Source organism: Mastigoproctus giganteus, chromosome 10 (assembly GCF_048544385.1).
Source record: "Mastigoproctus giganteus isolate SK-2022 chromosome 10, ASM4854438v1, whole genome shotgun sequence".
NCBI lineage: Eukaryota > Metazoa > Arthropoda > Arachnida > Uropygi > Thelyphonidae > Mastigoproctus > Mastigoproctus giganteus.
In genome coordinates, this window is record NC_143584.1 from 205,400,379 (window position 1) to 205,415,773 (window position 15,395).

At 40.0% G+C, this 15,395-nt stretch overlaps 1 protein-coding gene across 2 annotated transcripts in view; it reads left to right on the forward strand.

Moving 5' to 3' along the window:
• LOC150079802 (uncharacterized) overlaps positions 1 to 15,395 on the forward strand; it is a 215,908-nt gene that overhangs the window by 117,118 nt on the left and 83,395 nt on the right. The window lies entirely within an intron of this gene.

Consider the following 15,395-nt stretch of genomic DNA (forward strand, 5'->3'; position numbering starts at 1 on the left):
CCCCACCTCTTCCATCATGCAGTATGATTGATGACTTTTGAGGTTATGATGAACATTGTGGCGAGATCCAATATTCCTTACATTTCGAGGGTACAGCTCTAAAACGGTGTTCTCAGGCTGGCCCCTAGTTACCTATTGGTAACTCTCTAGGAGGCTTCCGGTTCAGCTAGTGTATAATCTTGCTACTTCTACTCTCCCAGATAGTGATTGGAGGGAGTCCGAGTAGTGTGTATGCGGGGAGCATTGTCGAGGCCACATTATGTCAATGATCTGGGTATATTCTTACCATGTGTATGCCATATCCAAAAATTTCATTACTTCATACAAGATGTCCCACCCACTTTCTTACTATTGAATACACCATGAATTGTCAAATTAATAGAGCAAGCTTATCTGCAAAAAGATCTAAACCTCCCAAGCACTTCCTAATTCATTTCACAAATATACGTGGTCTCAATTCTAATCTCAATGATGTCCATTTCCACTTGCAGTCTGCCAAACCCCATGTACTTTTTCTGACAGAATCTCAGTTATTGGTTGATTCAACTACAGCTCATCTCAGATGCCCAAATTATTCATTGTATGATTCCTTTTGCCTCGTGTGTTACTTGTGCATATGTCCGTTCTGATATTCTCTGTAAGAGACTTGGCAATTTGGAATCTCCTCTCTTTGATCTTCTCTGACTTAAAATCTCTCTACCTCATTGTGTCAAATTCATCTGTTGTCTCTACCGCTCTCCCAATTCCACTAATCACTTGGAGCTCTCTGACTTCCTCTCTTTGCAACTTGACTTTCTCCAGTCCAACTTGACTTTCTCCAGTCCAACTTTCCTAACAGTGAGGTAATTTTCCTTGGTAATTTTAATGTTCACAACTCCAGCTAGCTTCCGTTTTCTAGTCACACCGACCCAGCTGGTCGAGATGCTGAGGCTTTTGCAATTACTAATGACCTTGCACAGATTGTTCATTTACCTACAGGAATACCGGACAATCCTAATCATACAGCCAATACGCTTGATCTTTTTCTCACAAACAACCCTTCTAAGTACACGGTCGAAGTGAGAGGTCCGTTAGGCACTTCAGATCACAACTTGGTGATTGTCTCTTCTCCAATGGAACCTTTATCTCATGGCTATTCCCAACCTCATGTTGTTTGGCATTACAAGAATGCAAAATGCGAGACTTCTTTTCTTCTTTTCCTTGGTCAGATTACTGTTTCAAAACTTCTGATATAAACGTTTGCTCAGATCGTGTCAGTGAAATTATTCTTGCAGGAATGGACTCCTTTATCCCACACTCCACTTTAAAATCTCGTCCTTTATCTAAACCTTGGTTGTCCAATAAATATGCTAAGGCTGTTCAAGAGAAGAATGTTGCATATCGTAATTGGCTTGTTTCTAATTCTCCAGTTTCATTTTCTGCCTACACCACAGTTATTAATCAGTCCAAACTAGAGTTTGAACAGGCTAAGAGTAGAAAACTTGCTTCTTGTCCTAATGGTAGCCGAGCATTCTGGTCTCTTGCCAAAGCTATTGGCCATAACTTTTACCCATCTCTGCTCCCACCTCTGTCCAAACCAGATGGTTCTATTGTCACTTCAGCCAAGGATAAAACTGACCTGCTAGCTTCTCATTTTCCTTCCAACTCATGTATTAATCATCTTGGTAAAACACCTCCCACCATTCCCAACACACTCCATTCAATGCCTTCTGTGGTCTTCCATCAAAGGGATGTCAGAAGGATTTCGACGAATCTTGATGCTAAGAAAGCTCCATGTCCCAATGGTATTTCTCCACTTGTTCTCAAAACCTGTGCTCCTGAACTTACTCCTATTCTTTGCCGCCTTTTTTCACTTTCTTATTCCAAAGGTGTTTTTCCTTCTGCTTGGAAATTTGGTCATATCCAGTCAGTTCCTAAAAAGGGTGACAAATCCCTCCAATCCAAATATCGTCCCATTGCAATTACTTCTACTCTTTCTAAAGTAATGGAGAAATCAATTAATTGCCAACTCTTAAATGATCGCCAGTATGGATTCCGTCAGTGTCGATCCACTGGCGATATTCTGGCTTAAGTTACCCATTTATGGATTAATTCAATGTAAAGGTTCGGGGAAACACAAGTAATTGCTCTTGACATCTCAAAGGCTTTAAATGGTGTTTGGCATAAAGGTCTTCTAAACAAGCTTCATCTTATGGTTTGCCAACTGTTTTTAGTAATTGGTTATCCAGTTTTCTCTCTGATCGCTCACTGAGGGTGATGGTAGATGGCTCTGTCTTCTAAATTCTTCACTAATGCCGGTATCCCCCAAGGTTCGGTTCTTTCTCCCACTCTTTTCCTCTTGTATAATAATGACCTTCTTCCATGGACTGGAAATCCTATCCATAGTTTTGCTGATGATAGCACATTGCATTCCACTTTCCATTTAGAGAAACCTTGTCCTGCTCAATCAGCTTCAACTTCTCAAAAATCTGATACCAATTCCTTAAATGCCAATCTTCAGGTAATTCTTCAGTGGGGCAAAGACAACTTAGTTGATTTCAACCCTTCAATAACTCAGTCTTGTCTTATATCTCGCAAAAAGGATTCTTCTGCTCCTATGCTTATCTTTAGTGACACTCCGATTTCTAGGCAAAATGATATATCTCTTTTGGGGATTACCCTGACTTCTAATCTCTTTTGGCCCAAGCACATTATAAATATTTCTTCCTCTGCATCTAAAAAACTTGGTTTTCTCTTTCGATCTCAGCGTTACTTTTCTTCCAAACAGCTGCTCACTCTGTATAAATTGCAAATCCGCCCAGCCATGGAATATTGTTCCCACATATGGGGTGGTGCCCCCAAAACCTCTCTCAGGCTTCTTGATTCCATTCAGAAAAGGGCAGTTAGGTTAATTAATGTTTCATCTCTAACAGTCTCTCCACTCGCTCTCTCATAGACGTACTGTTTCTGCTGCATGCCTCTTCTACAGAACTTCCATGGGCACTGTTCTTCTGAATTGGCTTCTATAATTCCCGCTCTCTCTTTCAAAACAGTCTGAACACGTTCTGCCAGCAGCCAACATCCATTTACGGTCCAACTTCAAACTCATAGAACCAACTTTTCATCTTCCTCGCTTATTCATTCAGCTGCCATTTTCTAGAACAACCTTCCTTCATACCTATTTCCTGAAAATTACAGTCTACAGAAGTTCAAGTCCAATGTCAACAAATATCTTCTTTCGTCTTCTCAATCTCCAACCCAAGCACTGTACTAAGTACTATAGGTTCTAATACCTCTCGTGTTTGGGGTTTACATAAAAAAAAAAAAAAAAAAATCAAGACAGTTTATAATGAAAAAGACTTGGGAGTAATTGTAGTAAAGGGCAAGAGATACAAGAAACCTAGATTTTGCTTCATCAGCAAAAAAAAAAAAATTTTTTTTCAATGTATATCCCTCTAATCATACTCTCTCCATGGCTAATAAGGTACTGATTCTTCTGCCCAATAAATTTCACACTACTGTCAAGCTCAATCATCCAAGAACCAGGAAGGCAGTTTATTCCAATAGTTAATCATATGGTAACCAAATGTAAACTTCTGAGGTCCGGTCTAGTGAGAGAGACATTAATAAATAAATAAATAAATTTATTTATTAATGCCTCTCTCACTGTTAAAATTTCATCGTCATTCAATATGCCAATCAGCAATTAATCAGTAAAATTTATTAATCTTATTAAATTTCATTGTTAATATAATTATACTTAAATGGAATCATGACCCAGACTAGAGCAGCAAAGCAATGAGCCCAAAGTAGTGGCAGTACTGTGGCTCGGGGAGAACTGAAGAGGGCAATTCTCCAACGCATCACAGTTTAAAAAAAATGTGAAATGTTTGCAGACCTTTCTAGAACAGGACATGATCTAACCAAGGAGGATGTCTTTGTCTGTGCTAGGTGCAGAGAACGTGAAGAAATTAGGTGCCAACTCAGCTTTCTGATGGATATTGATGAGAGTTTGATGTGTAGGGTAGATGCCCTTGAAAAAATTAATATGAGGGGCCCATCAAGCTCTCATCTTCCTGAACTCAATGCCAGAGCTGACTCCTGTGCACCACACAACACAGTGGCAATCTCCAAGGAAGAATGCACTGGTCCCACAGGAGCTAGTTATTTTAGACCGGGGTTCGAGCCCATCACCACCAAATATGGAGGATGCGGAAAGGTCAGGGAATGATCACCACATATTCCCGGAGCAGTATGGCCTTAGTTGCTAATGCTCCTAAAAACCAAATAACAAACAAACAAACAAACAAACAAAGGAGCTAGTTATTTTCAGAGAGATGGGGAATATATTATTCAAAACGGATAGGTGAAATGGGACAAGGGTATTTATGCAAGGGGCAAATGTTGATGACGTAGAGCAGATATCATCTTTTAAGGGCACAAAAGGTGATACTGTTGTACACATTGGCACTAATGATCTTAAGAGTAAGAGATCTGCAGATTTACTTAACTACAGATCAATATTGGAAAAAAATCATGAGTTAGGGTTAAATTTGAAAGTGTCTGCAATTCTGCCCAGACACGATAGGATGGAGTATATGACGAGAGCCTTGTTAATCAATTCAGCCCTGGAGAGATTGTGCAAGGCTCAAGGGGTAGAATTTTTTTCAGCGTGGTCTGTGTTTGCAAACAGGAGAGACTGCTTCTACAGGGATGGGATACACTTAAATGGAAAAGGGTGAAAGAATATTTGCTGATGCTATCGAGGCAGAATTAGGTGGGTCGGAAAACTGCTAGCTTGGGGGGATTCAAAGACTAAAGGATTAACAGTAGCCGCAGGCAGAGGTGAAAGTGATTCTTGCACTGCTTCTATTGTAATGAGCAAGTTGCTACAGATTTCAAGAGCTGCTGGAGTCATCGTGGAACAAGTAAATACATGGACTGTGTTAGGGTAACTAAGAGTAAGAACAGGTGCATGTATACTTGCTCATTCACCAATGCTAGAAATATAGTAAATAAATTTGATGAATTTGAAGTACTGATCAAGACATAAAGGCAGATATTGTTGGAATATCAGAGACATATTATTACACAGATATAAGCAGTGCAGAATTAGAATTTGGGGAGAACGTGTACAGAAAGGATAGATAGAGTAGAAAGGGAGGAGCGGTTATGCTGTTAGTTAAGAAACACATAAAATCTAAGGAAGTACATTCAGTTGACATGGGTGGACAGTGCAACGTTGAGTCAGTTTGGTGTGACATAAACACTGGGAAAGGGAAAATGAGAGTAGGAGTGTGTTATAGGCCTAATAACTTTGATGAGTACAATGAACAGTTGTACAGAGATGGCCAGTAAATCAGAAAGTCTTGTAATGGGGGTTTTAACTTTCCAGATATTGACTGGAAATTGTGTGTCGGTTACTTGCATGCAATTTATTACAACAACATGTTTGAGGGGCAAACAGAGGGAGTAATACTCTTGATCTGATTATCAGCAGTGATTATTCATGCATTAAGAATTTGCAGATAAAGGAACCGCTAGGTGACAGTGATCACAGTCTACTGATGTGGGATTTACTTAAAGATGTAAATACAATCAAGAGAAAAGGGAAGGGTTTTTGTAAAGTGACTACAGTGGTCTCAGACAGTTTTTAAATTATATACAGTGGAATCAACTGATGATGTTAAAAACAGCAAATTCTAAATGGGAAGCCTTCAAGGAATGAATCTTGAAAGCTACTAGGTTTTTCATACCAAATAAGAAATACTGTTCAAGATTTAGACCTAAATGGATGTCACATGAACTAATGACGCTCGGGGCAGAGAAGAAAATGCTTGGGGGTGCATATAAATTATCAGGTGACACAGAAGCCTATGGCAGATATAAGCTAGTCTGTAATGAAGTCACAAAGGAGGTTAGGCAATCTAAGACTGATTATGGGAAATCCTTGGAAAAGGATACAAAGAAAAACAACAAAGACTTCTTTACTTATATAAATTCTAGAAGGAAGGGGATGAATCATTTTGGTCCACTTGACGTTGGTGGTTCGATTGTTGATGATCCTGCTCAGATAGCTGACAAACTGAATGAGTATTTTGCATCTACATTCACACATGAGGAATTCTGTAAGGAAGGGGAGGACAGAAGTTTACTAAACTCTAACAAGGAGCTAAATGATTTTGTAATAACAGAGATCAAATTGGAGGAGAAATTGTTGAAATTAAACAAAAAAGGCACCTGGGGCATATGGAAAATCTATCCAGTTATATTGAAGGAGGCAGCGAGGGAAGTATGCAAACTCTTAGCTGTAATTATTATGAAACATCCTAAGGTTCGGGGGAGGTCCCCATGGACTGGAGATGTGCAAATGTATCCCAATTCACAAAGGGAGTTCAAAGGATTGACACAAATAAGTATAGACCTGTTAGTTTAACTTCTGTTCTGGGGAAAATAATGGAGTCACTGGTTAAAGAAGTGATGCAGGATCACCTAGACAGGACTGCAGTAATAGTTCAGACACAGCATGGGTTTGTTAAAGGGAAGCCTTGTCTGACCAATTTCATTGGCTACAATGATGTGGTAACAGAGGAACTGGATGCAAAAAATAATTTTGATATCATATACTTGGATTTCAGAAAAGCTTTTGATACTGTTGCACATGGAAAGCTGCTGTACAAATTGGAGTGGTATGGCATTAAGGGCAAGTTGCTGCAATGGATAAAGGGATCGTTGAGTGGGAGAAGAGAGAGAGTCATAATAAATGGACACTGCTCTACGTGGACTAATGTTATTAGTCATTGGACCACTAATAATAATAACACGGAAAACTGGGTCGGAAAACTGCTAGCTTGTGGGGAGACAAAGACAAATAGATTAACAGTAGCCACTGGCAGAGGTGAAAGAGATTCTTGCACTGCTTCTATTGGAATGAGCAGAAGCCTGAAAAACAATATGCAGGATATTTCAGAGACTGCTGGAAGTCATTGCGGTACAAGTAAACACATGGGTTGTGTTAGGGTAGCTAAGAATAGAAACAGGTGCATGTATACTTGCGTGTACACCAATGCTAGGAGTTTAGTAAATAAATTTGATGAATTTGAGGTTTTGCTCAAAACATCGAAGGCAGATATTGTTGGGATATCAGAGACGTGGTGTCACACAGATATAAGGGATGCAGAACTGCAATTTGGGGAGTACAACGTCTACAGAAAGGATAGACAGGATAGGAAGTGGGGAGGGGTTATGCTATTAGTTAAGAAACACATAAAATCCAAGGAAGTGAAGCCAGTCGACATCGCTGGACAGTGCAGTGTTGAGTCAGTTTGGTGTGACATAAGCATTGGGAGATCAAAATTGAGAGTAGGAGTGTGCTATAGGCCTAATGACTCTGCTGAGTATAATAAGAAACTGTACAGGGAAATAGAGTGGGCCAGTAAATCAGAGAGTCTTATAATGGGAGATTTTAATTTCTCAGATATTGACTGGAATTTGGGGGCTGGTCACTCACACACTAGCAGGGCTTTTGTGGATTTATTGGATGATTGTTTTCTACACCAGCATGTTCGGGAGGCAACTAGAGGGAGTCATACTCTTGATCTGATTATCAGTAGTGATTCTTCATGCATTAAGAATCTGCAGATAAAGGATCCACTAGGTGGCAGTGATCACAGTGTGCTAAAGTGGGATTTACTCAAGGAGGTAACTACCATCAGAGGTAAAGGGAAGGGTTTTTGCTTTCGTAAAGGCGACTATGATGGGCTGAGACAGTATTTAAATTCTATACAGTGGGACCAACTGATGATGTTACCAACAGCAAATTCAAAATGGGAAGCATTCAAGGAACTAATCTTGGAAGCTACCAGGCTTTACATACCAACCAAGAAATATTGTTCAAGGTTCGGGCCTAAATGGTTGTCAGATGAGCTAATGAGACATATGGCAGAGAAGAAAAATGCATGGGATTACATACAAATTAATGGGTGACGTGGAAGCCTATGATAGATATAAGTTGGTCTGTAACCAAGTCACAAAGGAGATTAGGCAGGCAAAGGCAGATTATGAGAAATCCTTGGCAAAGGATGCAAAGAAAAACAGAAAAGAGTTCTTTACCTATTTAAACTCAAGAAGGAAAGGGATGAATCAGATTGGTCCACTGGATGTTGATGGTTCAACAGTTGATGATCCTGCTCAGGTGGCTAACAATCTAAACGAGTATTTTGCATCTACATTCACACATGAGGAGTTATTCAGGAAGGGGAATGTCGTAGGTGAAGTAAACATTGGCAGTGAGCTAGATGATTTTCTAATAACTGAGAGGAAAGTGGAGGAGAAATTGTTGAGGATAAACATAAAAAAGGCACCCGGGGTGGATGGGATCTATCCAGTTATATTAAAGGAGGCAGCAAAGGAAGTAAGCAAATTTCTAGCCATAATTATGAGAGCTTCTTTGGACTCAGGGGAGGTACCCATAGACTGGAGATGTGCAAATGTAATCCCAATTCACAAAGGAGGATCAAAGGCTTACACAAGTAATTATAGACCTGTTAGTTTAACTTCGGTTCCAGGAAAATTAATGGAGGCACTGGTTAAAGAAGCACTGCAGGATCATCTGGACAAGAATTCAGTTATAGCTCAGACACAGCATGGTTTTGTTAAGGGCAGGTCTTGTCTGACCAATTTGATTGGATACTATGATGTAGTCACAAAAGAACTGGATGCAGGGAATAACTTTGATATTATATATTTGGATCTTAGAAAGGCTTTTGATACTGTTGCGCATGGAAGACTGCTGCACAAATTGGAGCAGTGTGGCATTGGAGGCAAATTGCTTCTATGGATAAACGGATGGTTGAGTGGCAGAAGACAGAGAGTGGTAATCAATGGACACTGCTCAACGTGGACTAATGTTATTAGTGGAGTTCCTCAGGGTTCAGTGTTGGGTCTATTGTTGTTTTCTGTATTTATAAATGATATAGATGACGGTATATCAAACTTAATGTCCAAGTTTGCAGACGATACAAAGGTTGGCAGGGTTTTTAAGGACACTACTGATGCTATGCTGCTGCAACAGGATTTGGAAAGGTTGAGCAGATGGGCTGAGAGGTGGCAAATGAAGTTTAACATTGACAAATGTAAAGTACTACATATGGGAAACAGTAACCCCAGATCAACGTATCAACTCTGTGGTACTACGCTGACAGTGGTAGAGAATGAAAAGGACCTGGGGGTAATTGTGCAGGCAGATATGAAGTTCTCTGAGCAGTGCAGACGAGCTGCAAGAGTAGCTCATGGTGTCTTGTCAATGATATACAGGAATTTTTCTAGCAGGGATAGGGATGTGATTATTCCCTTGTATAAGGCATTGGTCAGGCCACACCTTGAGTACTGTATACAGGTCTGGAGACCTCATTTCAAGAAGGATGTAGAGCTGCTGGAACGAGTACAGAGAAGGGCAACAAGATTAGTGAATGGAACAAAGGGTTGCTCTTACGAAGAAAGGCTTAAGTTTTGCAAATTACAGAGTCTGGAGACTAGGCATTGGCGAGGTGATCTGATAGAGGTGTATAAGGCTTTGAATGGCTTGAGCATGCTCAATGCCGATGGGATTCTTCCTCTTGCTCAGAATAATCACCTGAGAGGGCATAAATTCAAATTGAGGAAGGACGGATGTCGGATAGATGTGCGGAAATTTGCCTTTAGCCAGCGGGAAGTTGGTTTGTGGAATAGACTTCCATCACTTGTTGTTGAAGTTGATAGCCTAAACAAATTTAAGTCTCAGCTGGACAGGTATTTCGAACGAACGGAGGGGTGAAATGGGAGTAGTGGTTGTATGTTTTTTTTTTTGGCTGATGCTGAATAAGCTTGCTTTCTTGCATCATATGCCTCTACTAATGCTAATACCACCGAACCCTGGAGGACTCCACTAATAACATTAGAGCGGTTCGCTAATAACATTAGAGCAGTGGACTAATAACATTAGTCCACTAATAATAATAATAGCACCGAACCCTTGAGGATTCCACTAATAACAGAATTCCACTAGTCCACTAATACACTCAGGGAGGTGGAGAATGAAAAAGAACTGGGGGTAATTGTGCAGTCAGATATGAAGTTCTCTGAGCAGTGCAGATGGGCTGCCAGAGCAGGTCATGGAGTTTTGTCAATAATATATAGGAATTTTGCTAGCAGTGACAAGGAGGTGATTATCCCTTTGTCAGGCAATGGTCAGGCCACACTTTGAGAACTGCGTACAGGTCTGGAGGCCTCATTTTAGGAAGGATGTAGAGTTGCTAGAACAAGTACAGAGAAGGGCAACAAGATTGGTGATAGGAACATAGGGGTGCTTTTACCTATAGAGACTTAAATTCTGCAAGTTGCAGCATCTGGAAACTAGGCACCTGCAAGGTGATATGATTGAGGTGGTGTATAAGGCCTTGAATGGTTTTGCCAGGCTCGGTACTGATGGGATACTTCTGCTTGCTCAGATTAAGAACCTGATGGGGCATAGATTGAAATTGAGGAAAGACGGTTGTAGAATAGATGTGCAGAAGTTTGCATTTAGCCAGTGGGTAGTTGGTTGCTGGAACAGACTTCCATCCGTTGTTGTGGAAGTTGATAGCTTAAATAATTTTAAGGCCGAATGGGTGAAATGGGAAGGGTTTTTTTTTTTTTTCCTTTTTTTCGGCTAATGCTCTATAAGCTTCCTTTCTTGCATCATATGCCTCAACCAATGCCTCCCACCCCCACCAGTGCATTATATACCTCAGTTAGGTTCCACCACAAGATTATTTTTTTTTTTTATGAAAACCCCAAAGACAATAGTTATTAGAACCTACGTACTTAGTACGCTGCATGAGTTGGAAGTTGAGAAGATGTAAAAAGATATTTGTTGATATTAGACTTGCATTTCTGTAGATAAGAATTTTCAAGAAATACATGTGAAGGGAGGTTGTTCCAGAAAATTGAAGTTGAAGGAGTCAATGGGGAAGAAGAAAGGTTGATTCTGTGAGTTTGAAGTTAGACAGTAAAAGGATACACGTGTCCGCACTCGTTTGGAAGAGAGAGAGAGCATTATATAGGCTAATTCAGAAAAATAGTGCTCATGAAAGTATATATAGAAAAGGCATGCAGCAGAAACAGAATGTCTATGAGATAGAGAGTGGAGAAACTTTGTAAGAGATGGGTCATTAATTAGCCTAACTGCCCTTTTTTGAATGGAATCTAAAATCCTGAGATAGGTTTTGAGGACACCACCTCAAATGTAAGAACAATATTCCATGGTAGAGCAGATTTGCAACTTGTACAGACTGAACAGTTGTTTGGCAAAAGAGTAATGTCAAGAGTGAAAGAGAAGACCCAGTTTTTTAGATGCAGAGGAAGCAATATTTTTAATGTCTTATGCCAAGAGAGATTAGAAGTCAGGGTAATCCCCAATGGAGATATATGAGCTTGCCTAGAAACCAGAATGTCACTGAAGATAAGCATAGGAGCAGAAAAATTTGCGAGATATAAGACATGACTGAGTTTTAGAAGGATTGAAATTAACTAAGTTATTTTTTGCCCCATTGGAGAATTACCTGAAGATCAGCACTTAAGGAATTGGTAGTGGATATTCAAGAAGTTAAAGCTGTTTGTGCAGGGCAAGGTTTCTCAAACTGTAAGGTGGAATGAAATGTGCTGTCATCAACAAAACTAATAATAGGATTTCTAGTCAATGGAAGAAGTTCATTAATATATAAAGGGAAAATTGTGGTAGAAAGAACTGAACCTTGGGGAGCACCAGCATTACTTGGGAAGTTAGAAGACAGAAAGCAACTACTATCACCTGCAGTAAGTGGTCAAGAGAAAACTGGACCCTCAGTTACAAAAAAAATAGTTCTACCATAAGATGGAAGCTTATTTAGAAGGCATCCTGAAAGAGGCCTCTGAGGTTGGGAAAATTCATGTCTGGGAAATAAGTGAACTCATACACCGACCATTAAATAAGTTTTCCTGTAACTAAAGTTTTACAAATAAATATCAAAAAACAAATTATATAATTTACAATAAACTGGTGGCTGTATATTACGGTATGCTAAAACTATAATGAATAAAATAAAATAGTAAAATCATTTACTATAAAATATGCTAAAATATAAAGCTTAAAAGTGCTAAAAACCTGAAGCTTTCGAGAGCGTCAGCTCTCTTCCTCAACAGTGATAAGACTTCCTGCAACATCTCTTTATATAACAGGCTCATGGTACCTCCACACGTGGTATTCCTCCACGTGGTTCCCTCGGCACATGGGCAAAACCGGAAGCGGAAATGGCTCGGGTACGTGGCAAACAAAATCGTTCATCCATACTGCGGCCAACTGCTTCAAAAATAGGATGAATGCGTATACCTCTGTCTCTATTCATGGTATTCTTACTGGATGAGCCAATCCGTAAACCCTCTAGCCACTTACGCTCCCAGTACCCATGCGCGTGGTCCACGATGGTCGCGTCCTCTGGGGAGATTTGATCCTGCTTCTCCCAAAAATATTCGGCCACAGCAGACTTATAATTGGCGGTTCTTTTAGCATTTAAATGCTCCCACAGATGATCCCTGAGCCGTCGTTTTGTTTTCCCCACAATCCGGGCATTCTATTCTGTATACAACTCCACTACTGAGGTCTTTTGGAATATGGTCTTTCACCTGGGATACAGCTGTGCACAGCCTCCGCCCGGGAAGCTGTACACAGCGTGTCTTATAACCCCGTAACATTTTCGCTAGATGCTCAGTAAGGCCCGGATAGTAGAGGATGTATGCGTTGGCTACCGGAACGAACGGCTCCCTACATTCAGACACTCCTCTGCTATATCTGTCCAGGATCTTCTAGGGTTATCCGCATTTTCTAAGATCTGCCGTGACACAATTAATTTCCTTTTCTTTATCCTCAGAGGTGGTACAGTGTGATCCTGCTCTATCAAATAGAGCTTTTACTACACTGACGTCTTAAGTCTGGAACCCATTCGTGGTGCCACAGTGGCCAATTAGGCCATGGAAGAGTTAGAAAGTAGGGTTTTTAGTGGGTGTTTGTTTTCTATTAGAAATTGGAAGAGATATGTTGATGATACTTTTGCCCTGGTCCAGAAGGGGAGGGAGGATGATGCAGTTTGCTGGCTTAACAGCTTCTCCCAACTTATACAATTTACCTCAGAGGTGGAAATAGGTGTACCCTGTCATTTTTGGATGTATTGGTCTCTAGGATGGGTTCCAGACTTAAGATGTCAGTATTTAAGAAACACATGTGTAGAGGCCAGTGCACCCACTACAACTCAGCACAGGCTGGAAAATATAAGAACAGTGTAGTAAAAGCTCTATTTGATAGAGCAGGATCACACCGTACCACCTCTGAGGATAAAGAAAAGGAAATTAATCATGTCACGACAGACCTTAGAAAATGCGGATACCCCCAGAAGATCCTGGACAGATATAGCAGAGGAGTGTCTGAACGTAGGGAGCCGTTCGTTCCGGTATCCAATGCATACATCCCCTACTATCCAGGCCTTACTTAGCATCTAGCGAGAATGTTACGGGGTTATAAGACACTCTGTGTACAGCTTCCCGGGCGGAGGCTGTGCACAGCTGTATCCCAGGTGAAAGACCATATTCCAAAAGACCTCAGTAGTGGAGTTGTATACAGAATAGAATGCCCAGATTGTGGGGGAAACAAAACGATGGCTCAGGGATCGTCTGGAGGAGCATTTAAATGCTATAAGAACCGCCAATTATAAGTCTTCTGTGGCCGAATATTTTTGGGAGAAGCAGCATCAAATCTCCCCAGAAGACGCGATCATCGTGGACCACGCGCATGGGTACTGGGAGCGTAAGTGGCTAGAGGGTTTACGGATTGGCTCATCCAGTAAGAATACCATGAATAGAGACAGAGATATACACATTCATCCTATTTTTGAAGCAGTTGTCCACAGTATGAATGAATGATTTTGTTTGCTATGTACCCGAGCCATTTCCGCTTCCGGTTCTGCCCATGCACCGAGGGAACCATGTGGAGGAATACCACGTGTGGAGGTACTGTGAGCCTGTTATATAAGGAGATGTTGCAGGAAGTCTTATCACTGTTGAGGAAGAGAGCTGACGCTCTCGAAAGCTTCAGGTTTTTAGCGCTTTTAAGCTTTATATTTTAGCATATTTTATAGTAAATGATTTTATTATTTTATTTTATTCATTATAGTTTTAGCATTCCATAATATACAGCCACCAGTTTATTGTAAATTATAGTAAATCATATAATTTGTTTTTTGATATTTATTTGTAAAACTTATTTAATGGTCGGTGTATGAGTTCACTTATTTTCCAGACATTATTTAGAAGGCCTTTATGCTAAACATGATCAAATGCTTTTGAAGTGTCAAGAGAAAATGCCTGAATTTTACCAAACTTGAATTTTACCCGTTGAATTAGTCCATAGGTGGGTTTAAGCCAGTATATCACCAGTGGATTAACACTGATTGAATCCATATTGGCTATTATTGATCAAATGGCAGGTTTTTAGATAATTTAGCAGTTGGCAGTTAATGGATTTCTCCATTATTTTATAAAGAGTAGAAGTAAGTGCAATGGGACAATAATCAGATAGGAGAGATTTGTCACCCTTTTTAGGAACTGGCTGGATATAAGAAAATGTCCAAGCAGAAGGGAAAACACCAGTGAAATAAGATAGTGTAAAAAGGTAAGCTCAGGAGTATAGGTTTTGAGGACATATGGAGAATTATCATCAGGACCTGGCACTTTCTTGGCATCGAGACTGTTCCATCCTCTTGATGGAAGACTACAGGAGGCATTTAATGCACTGTACTGAGAATGGCAGGAAGTGTTTTACCAAGATCATCAATTCAAGAGTTAGAAGAAAAGTAGGATGCTAGCAAGTTGCCTTTATCTTTAGCTGAAGTGGCAATAAAACTATCGGGTTTAAACAGGTTTAAATAGTAATGCTCATAATACATGTATAGTTGGACTTCTTTCTTCGTGGAGGTTATGTTTCCAAAGATGTTTGTAAACAGAAAAAATAAAGTTAAGAGATTATGATAAAAAGAAAGGTTAGGTTATCTGTTTGCAAGATATTTTTGTATAAAATTATTTTATTACTGTACATTGGCTGTCCATTGATTCTGTCATGTGTACACTAAATAGAAATCTAGACTGAGCATAGAATTTGTGGCAAAAGTTGCCAGTGTTGTGGAAAACTTTTCCAAAGCTGATTTCTACTGTTATATGATTGGTTGATAAAACTGCATGGTGTTTGTTCATCATTGGTTTCTTCAAATCCTGATTTCCTATTGCTAATCTAATTGTACATGATATGAACTTTTGCACACTTCAAAGTGAAACGGTTATAGTAAAATATGATAACTGCAAATTTTTACCAGTGA